This window comes from Priapulus caudatus, unplaced genomic scaffold, assembly GCF_000485595.1.
Source record: "Priapulus caudatus unplaced genomic scaffold, Priapulus_caudatus-5.0.1 Scaffold1834, whole genome shotgun sequence".
NCBI classification, from domain to species: Eukaryota; Metazoa; Priapulida; class Priapulimorpha; order Priapulimorphida; family Priapulidae; genus Priapulus; species Priapulus caudatus.
The window spans coordinates 9,932-19,300 of NW_014578895.1; the positions used below are offsets into that span (position 1 = coordinate 9,932).

The window sequence follows — 9,369 nt, forward strand, 5'->3', positions numbered from 1 at the left end:
TCTCTCGCGCGCACGCTCTCTCGCTCTCTGTTTCTCTCCCCCCCTCGCTCTCTCTCTCTCTCGCGCTCTCTCTTTCTCTCTCTCGCGCGCACGCTCTCTCGCTCTCTCTCTCTCTCTCCCCCTCGCTCTCTCCGTACTTACCATTGTACAAGGATCCTCCCTCTGCATATTCCATCACTAGACACACCTGCAAGGAAGGAAGCCACGCATCAATGAGGGCTGCCCACCACATGTCAACCCTCTCCCCTTCTCCCTGTCTAACCACCCACCTACCCCCTCCCTCTGCATCCACCCACCCCTCCCACATTAATGAGGACTGCCCACCGTCTCCCGCCACCTTTCCCCCTCTCTCCACATGTCAGCCCCTTCTCATCCCAACCGCCCACCTTCCATACCCACCTTCCACACCCCTCCCTCCACACCCACCCTCAATGAACAACGACTCCTACGTCCGCATCTCCTCACCCCCTCCCTCTGCACCCATCCACCTCCTCCCTCCTCACCCACCTTCTACACCCATGCACAGGTTGAGGTAACCAGTCTATTCCTGCCCTAACTCACGACCGCACGCGCCCGCATAAATTATTTACACCCCGATGTAACAAACGAGTTACAATAACCGCATGCGCCGAGCAGCAAAAAAAGGCAAGGACAGGTAACCAGTCTATTCTCGCCGAGGTTATGTGGGGGTCGTGCAGAGGTCATACAAAGGTCACTCACTTGTTGCTGGGTGCAGGCTCCGTACAGCTGTACTATGTTAGGATGACGGACGCGCGAGAGCTGCCTCACCTACAAATACAACGATAGAGTGAAGGTGGGAGAGCGGGGGAGAGCGGGAGAGAGCGGGAGGGAGCGGGAGAGAAGCGGGAGAGAGGGAGAGGGAGGGGGAGAGCGGGAGGGAGCGGGAGAGAGGGAGAGAGAGGGAGGGGGAGAGGGAGAGAACTGCCTCACCTACAAATACAACGATAGAGTAAGGGTGGGAGAGCGGGGGGAATAGAGAGGGAGAGACAGAGAGAGCCAAAAAGAGAAAGAGAGTGATCGAGAGAGGGGAAAAAATGAAATTGACCGTCCAGTGAGAAAACGAATCGTGGAAGAGATGGTTTAATGACCTGCTAGCCAACCCCTCCCCCTCCCCATTATATACATCATCATCATTATTATTGATTGAATAATTTCATCGGATCTCTATAGTTCACATGGAAATAAAAGTTTATCTCAGTTAGATCCATAATTAATTATAATAATTTATAAATACTTACAAGACACGTCAGTTTTGGATCTAACTGAGATAAACTTTATTTTCATCATTAATATTATTATTACTCGCGAATTGGCCGCCTCCGGCCTCCGGCGACCATATTCGCTCGTTACGCTGATGAGACTACGATGATTTCTCTAAATCCCGGCCCGATTCATAGTAATCTTTTAGTAAAATATTGACTTGATACGAAGACAATCGTACAAGGATCCTGTTACTAACATGAAATTTTCTGTCCCGGTATTTTCATTTCTATATAAAACACTTTGTACACACCTTCTAATCCATTGTTTTTCTCTTCAAATTAAGGCTAATATAATATACGGAACCCGTTTAATACGATTATTTTTCTTTGGCCAGTCAGTTTTGTACTACTGTATCCCTTAGCCTGTGGTTGCGTGTTTGTAAGTCTACAGCCAGCGCACCTAGCTGAAGTGAACTGAATCGTGCATGTTTTCCAGGAAGATTTTCCATTTGATTTTCTAAATATGTTTTTTTAAACATTTAACCCAATAAATAACAAAAAGCAAAGTGTTAGAATCGAACCTGATGCGTAGAAATTTCAGCCGGATTCGTGCACGCGCCTAGAAGTTATGCAGGAACAAACAGAATGACACTACTCAAATTATTATATAGATTACTATTATTATTATGATTATTATTATTATTATTATTACATACAACAATTAATATAGATATAAAATATAACAGTATAATAATGATTATTATTATCATTATTATTTACGACGACGACGACAACACAAGAACATACCTCCCGTTGGAATGCTTTTTGCTCCGACTCGCTCTCTATCAGTTTCACGGCCACCGGTCGGTCTCTCCATAGCGCCCTCTTCACTGTACCATACGATCCACGACCCACCACCTGAATACACCCAGAAATATAATATCTCATCTCCCATCCTCCTCTCCCTCTTCTTCTATCTTCCTCTACCTCCTGTACTTCTCTCCTAGTCCTATACTGCCTCTACCTTCTCTCCTACCTCCTCTACCTTCTCTCCTACCTCCTCTACCTTCTCTCCTACCTCCTCTACCTTCTCTCCTACCTCCTCTACCTCCTGTACTTCTGTTATGTTTTGTTACTTCATAAATATAGTCTATAATAATAACAGTACTTTGTTATGACAAGACTGGATCACGGTTTATTAACTTCACACACCAGCGAGCCGAGAGAGCAAGCGACCCCTATCGGGATGCATACACAACTCTGGTCACATAGCCACGTATACACAAAGCACGCCGGCCAATCTACATCCTTCCCTTTGTAGAACAATAGTACTCTTGTACAAATTATATAGAATACAACAAAATAAGTTTCTACTATAGGATAGCTATGTCGGAACTATAAAGAAATAAATCGCTCTCACACGACTGGCACATTCTCTAGTGAAATCTAACACAAGTTGCTTCTGTGTCTTAACACCACAGATTAACAGAAAATCTTTCACAAATGTTAACACAACTTTCTGGATTATGTAAATGACCATTACACAAATGTCAATTATCTTTAGCACAATTATTCGTTTCTCACGATTGTTTACATTATTACACTCGCAACGCGATCTTTACTACGTATCGTACTGGAAGATTGATCATCCTCCCACATCTCGTTGTTCTGGGAATGCCTCCGGGATCTGGCACAGGTTTTGGACTGCCTTCTGCGATTGTCTCCGGGTAGACATACCTAGCTTCCGTTGAGTTGGTTGTACCTGTTGGTGCACTCACGGTTGTTAAAGTGGAAAGCATGTCAGCATTTGGTGTTGCTGAAACAGCTGGCACCTTAAGCAGATGGCGCCGGTTTCTTCTGTATTCTCTCCCTTCTGTAGATTTGACAATGTATGATCTTGGCTCGTCCGCCAATTTGACAACGTTACCTAGTTTGTCATTCCCTTTCGTTGTTTGCATACGAACAGTGTCCCCTGTATGCAAAGGTATGAGTGGTTTAGATGACTTGTCAATATTCTTCTTCTGCTGCTGTCTTTTCTCTGACAGTTGGTGTTGGATCCGCTCAGGGTCCAATATCTCTGGTTTTAACAGAGCTTCAGCCGTAGGAATTGTTGTGGTTGTTCGACGCGACAAATTCCGTTGCGCTGGCGATCCCAATGTGTTGTCTCTTGGCGTATTGCGCCAATTCAGAATGTTCAGGTAAGGATCCGTGCCGTCTCTGAACGATTTCTCAAGTAGCAGCTAGCAGATTGAACAGCTTTCTCCGCCAGTCCGTTGCTACTGTGGAAATGTGGACTGCTCATTGTATGATGGAGTCCCCATGCTACTGCAAATTCCTTAAATTCTCTCGATGTGAACTGTGATCCACTATCGGAGATCAGCATGTCTGGAATACCAAACCTGGAGAAATGCAATTTGAGTTTCTGCACTACTGTTTTAGTCGATGTGTCCTTAACTGTGTTCAGTTCAAACCATCCAGAGTACGAGTCTACTGTGACAAGATATATCATGCCATGGCACTCAAATAGATCCGTTCCGACTATTGCCCATGGTCTGCTTGGCACTGGATATGGTAGTAGTGGTTCTCTCAACTGGTGCGATTTTGTACTATGGCATATGTTGCTCTGGCCTATTATGTCATCTATGTCTCGACACATGCTTGGCCAGTACCTGATGTCTCTTGCACGACGCTTGGTGGCTTCTGCCCCCAAACGACCACTATGTACTAAGTTAGCGTATTCACGCTGCAGTGCTTTTGGTACCACTATTTTCTGACTTTTTAGTATCACACCCTCGTCTTCAATCAGTTCATCACGAAATGGATAGAATGGTTTGAGCTCAGGTTTACTTTTCGATCAACCCATGACAATGGCTCTGTAAACTTTTTTGAGTGTGACGTCGTTGGAAGTAGCTTCCTTTAGCTCCTCCAGCTTCTGATCGGCAACACTGACAGTATTTCATAGTCCTGTGTGCTCTCTAGATCTATATCACTGTCCTTGATTGGCAAGTATGCCCTCGACAATGTATCTGCTAGGTAGAGATCACTACCGTTCTTATATACCAGGTTAAAACTGTAGCTTTGCAGCCTCAACAGCAAGCGTTGCAATCTTGCTGGAGCTGCAGATAGTGGTTTCTTCACTATTGATACTAATGGCTGATGGTCTGTTTCAATCGTCACCTTCTTGCCAAACACGTAATCACGAAATCTTGTGCACGCGAAGACCACCGCGAGTAGTTCTTTTTTTTATTTGCGCGTATCTTGTTTCAGCTTGTGTTAGGGCACGCGATGCGTACACGACTGGGTTTCCATCTTGTAGGCATGCTGCTCCAAGACCACTCTGTGATGCGTCACATGTGAGTGTTACGCCTCTCTTGACGTCAAAATACGCCAAATTTGTCACTTGTGCAATACTCTGCTTTATCTCGTTGAACGCCTGCTGCTGGGATATATCCCATTTCCATTCATTGTCTTTTCTTAGCAGTTCATTCAGCGGCGCTGCCTTTTCACTGAGGTTAGGCACAAACTTGGCGAGATATTTCACCATTCCAAGAAAACGAAGCAGGTCAGTCGCATCTTGTGGTGTCGGCATTTCACTGATTGCTCGGACCTTTTCTGGGTCTGGGTTTAGTCCGTCCTTGGACAGTACATGTCCAATGTATGGTACTTCTTGCAGCTTGTACTGACATTTGCGCACACTCAACTTTAAGTTGATTTCTCGGAGACGCTCTAACACTTTCTTGAGGTTGTCATCATGCTCCAATTCCGTGGCTACATACACCAGAATGTCATCCACCATCACCAAACATGGATATCCAGCTAGCAAATGTTTTATTGCAGACTGGTAGACTTCTGATGCTGAACTGATTCCCATTGGCATGCGACAGTATCTGTAACGACCATACGGTGTTTCAAAGCATGTCAGATATGACAACTTCTCCTTTAATGGAATATGGTAGAACGCTTGTTTGGCATCCACCACTGTAAAGTATTTTGCGTTGGTAATGTTTGACACTGCCTCCTCAATAGTACGCAAAAGATATCGAGGTCTCTTGATTGCTTTATTAAGATCACCGGGATCTAAGCAAATGCGCAGTTTATCAGAGTTCTTTTTTGTAGTCACCACTAAAGCAGATACGCAATCTGTAGGTTCCGTAACTGGTGCTATAATACCCTTAGCAACCATGTTGTCAAGCTCCTCTTTCAGCTTATCTTCACAGCAACTGGCACTTTTCTTACCGCCCGGATTATCGATGTGACTTCTGGATCAACCGTTATTTTGTACCGTGTTGGCAGTTTCCCTGGTGTTATCAAACAGGTCCTTGTACTCATCCAATATACCCGCTGGTAATGCATGTTCATCACTTGTAACTAATGTCTGTTGTTCTGACACGACTTCATATACGTCTGCACTCAATGTGATTAATCCCAGACGAAGGCTGTCCTTGAGTCCAAGCAGTGTCCTTGCATTGTGGTCTACCACATGAAACACAAGCGAATGACTCTGTTTGTCGTATAAATACGACAGGTTTACAACTCCCATCGATGTGACAGTGTGACCGCCAAATCCTATCAGCTTCACTTTCTTAGCTGTACTTAGCAGCTGTTGTACATGTAACTGTCGTAGTGTATTGTAGCTCATGATGTTACACTTAGCTCCTGTGTCGACTTTCAAAGTTGTCTTGGTTCCGTTAAGTTCCAACTCAGTGTGAATGTCGTCTTTGGAGTTATCGTTCAAACCCGTTACTAACTCTATCGTAAACGTCGACAACCCCTCTTCTACAGAATCTACTGTTACAATACCTAACTCATGTACTGACTTGCTGTGAGTGTGACTGCGTTCTTCCTGAGGTATTCCGCACATCTGAGCAAAATGGTTCCACTTTTTGCACGTAAACACACTGTTTCTTGTAGGCTAGACATGCCTCACGAGCTTTGTCATGCTTACGACCACAACAACCACATAGCTTGTATCCGTTGTGTGTTTGTGGTTGCTTGGGCCATGCGTTAGCTTGTGGTCTTCTTTTCCACTGTGCTGTACGCTGTTCTCTGACAACATCACAATTAAGTTTATTTTGCATAAACTTAGCATCTTGTTCTGATAGTTCGTGTATCTGACACGTATGTATGGCCTTATCCAGTGTGAGTTCACTTTCTCTCAACAGTATTTTCCGAACACCGTCAGCTGTGATTCCTATTACAATTCTGTCTCTAATCAGCTGATCACACAGTTGCCCATACTCACAGGTGCTTGCTTTATTGCGCAAATCTGCTGCAAAAGTTTGTATAGTTTCAGCTTGTTGTTGTACTCGGGAGTTAAATTTAAACCTCTCCAATATCACATTACTCCTCGGGTTACAAATTTGTCTGAATTTACGTTTCAGGCACTCGGGATTTTCCCTTGATTTCGCCGGTATTACCGCTTTCGGATTTACCGGGTCTGTACGTTCCGGTTCATAGACAAACGAACGTTCTCTCTCGATTGCCTCCGGTCCCGCAAAGTTCAATAGCATATATGCTTTCACTTTAGCGGATTTTCCACTAAACGCACATGGGACATAAATGTCATACTCGCGTTCAAATACTCGCCAACTTTCCGCGGCATTTGTTCCGAAACTCAGGGGTTCTGGCTTTCTTGGTTCACTCGCAGCTAGGGCCTGCATACTTCCCAACTCCCATTGGTTGATACAAATGTAGTTAATTTTTGTAATTACATTTTAAGTAGTGTTAGGGTTAGGCCGGATTAGGGTTAGGGTTAGGGTTAGGGTCACAATGCACCATAAAAGTTTTATTAAAACACGAGTTTCAGGCACGTGATTTGTATCAACCAATGGGATTTGGGAGGTATGCAGGCCCCAGCTGCGAGTTCGTAGTCCCCTTTCCACCATGTTGGATTTTTTCAGATTACACGTGAGCTCACCGGCTCTATGATCAATCATCAATTTACGACGTTAGCATCTCACGCTTTATGATCAAATGTCACTCTCCGCGTCCGTCCTTCCTTCCGATCCCACTTCTGACACGATGTAAGTTTTGTTACTTCATATATATAGTCTATAACAGTACTTTGTTATGACAAGAATGGAACACGGTTTATTACCTTTACACACCAGCGAACCGAGAGAGCGAGCGACCCCTATCGGAATGTATACACAACTCTGGTCACATAACCACGTATACACAAAGCACGCCGGCCAATCTACAGTCCTAGTCCTATACTGCCTCTACCTTCTCTCCTATCCTCCTCTACGTACCTTCTCTTCCTCTTCCTCTACCTTCTTTGCATTTTACGTCGTTTCTGTTTAGTAGTACTTTATTTTTAGACAGTGAATAGCACGATCGTCAGACACGATAGATCTGAATACTTCACGGGTAACCTACGGCTTTATACTCTTTCATTAATGTTAGTCATGCAGTCTGTACGGTGTACGGGTTAGATACTAGTCGTAGAATAATATTAGAGGGGAACGGGTATTTTCGTGACGCGGGATTGGCCATTTTAATTTCCTGGGAACTGGGAAATGTCAGATAAATTTTCCGTGATTCGGGAACAGAAGTCCACCGTGACGTGGGGAAAACCCCCTAAAATTGTCTGGGATCTGGGCAAATTGTGTCAATTCGTCAGGATTTCAATTTCTACATATACGCGTCATTTCTTCCGGTACGTACCCCGCCATCTAGTGGCGCATTTTCGAAACAAGCAGAAATTTCCGGCTCGCCATAGCGCTTTCATGTTTAAGCGCCGATGCTTCAACCACAGACTAACGGATCCGTTATCCGTTATGAACGCCGCACATCTACCCAGAAATCGGTCCGATTAAAAAATCTCTTCATCGTTTGTAAAATCGGCTCAGCGCGATGCCTTCCGATAAACATCCGCACACCTACGATAAAATTGGTTATTTTGTTGATGGTAGGCGCCATTTTGAATGTCATGTGACACGGGCACGTTCAGCTATTGGCTGTTCAAAAAATCGCTTCAAAATAATCGGTTCAAAATCAAACATGTTTGATTTGGAACGATCACCCGATAAAAATAATCGTAAGTAAAATCGTCTACAAATGAACCGATTTTTATCGGGCCTATCAAATCGCGTGATAAATTGGCTGGTGTGGGCCGGCCTTTAGGTTTTATCCGTTATTCGTTACGGTCCGGTATCCGTTAGTCTATGCTTTAACTAATTATAACGTCCTTTTTCGAAACACGGGGGAAGTTGCTTGAGCGCCATGGCACTCCCCCCGCTCCTCGTCAGGTCTGTACACTTGACGTCATAGTTTGTTTGCGTCTGCATGCGCCGCCTCCCGGCCTCACGCCGTACGATGCACGAAAATGTCTAGATAATTTCCTGGGAACTGGGAATTGGGATTTTATTTTACTGGGAACTGGGATATGGGGTGTTTTTTGCTGGGAAAGTGGGAATGTACCCCCCCCCCCGTTCCCCCTTATAGTATTGTTTGTATTTTATTATTATTTAGGCAATATCCACATATACAATACATAGCAGTACTTTACATGAAATTCTGAATTCATAACAAATTGGATAACTAACCAAGATATATACACAAAAAAGCAGTGACAGCACCACTTATATATCTGTGTCGGCTTGATTTGCTATCCTGAATCTAACAATTACAGCGACTAATACTCTATATCAAACATTTCTTAAACATTATACCTTACAACTAGAATAAACAGAACTTGTACTAACTCTGTGGTAGAGAGTTCTAAAGCTTCATTGCAGTAATAAGTAAAAGAGTTTTTCCCAACTGCTGTCCCACCCTCGGTTTACAAAATAGGACATCTCACGCTTTCCTTGTATTTGTAAACTATGACTCTGACTTCAACATGAACCTCTGTCATATACTGTTATTTATATAAGATATGTAAATTAAAAAACCCTATTGACCTTCAAGTGCATTACCCTGAACTCTACAGTAACTCAATTTTACAGCCAGCCTTGAACTCTCTAGCAGCCTATGTGTGCTCTAAGTACTAGTGGAGAACACATCTAATGGCTTTATTTGACACATCTGGCAGCTAGCCTTGTGCCGCTTTCATGAAGCTGCTGTACCATATACTGCTTGGCATAGTCAAAATGAACATTGAATATGGGCAGAGTCATAATCTTTACAATGCGTGGTTTAATAC

At 43.9% G+C, this 9,369-nt stretch overlaps 1 long non-coding RNA gene across 1 annotated transcript; it reads right to left on the reverse strand.

The window, feature by feature from the left end:
- Positions 1-141: 141 nt before the first annotated feature.
- Positions 142-2,137, reverse strand: LOC106817708. Its single transcript, XR_001395094.1, has 3 exons — positions 2,031-2,137; positions 721-789; positions 142-187 (listed from the first exon to the last, which is right to left on the reverse strand). It is a non-coding gene; the product is annotated as an uncharacterized LOC106817708 (long non-coding RNA).
- Positions 2,138-9,369: the final 7,232 nt, after the last annotated feature.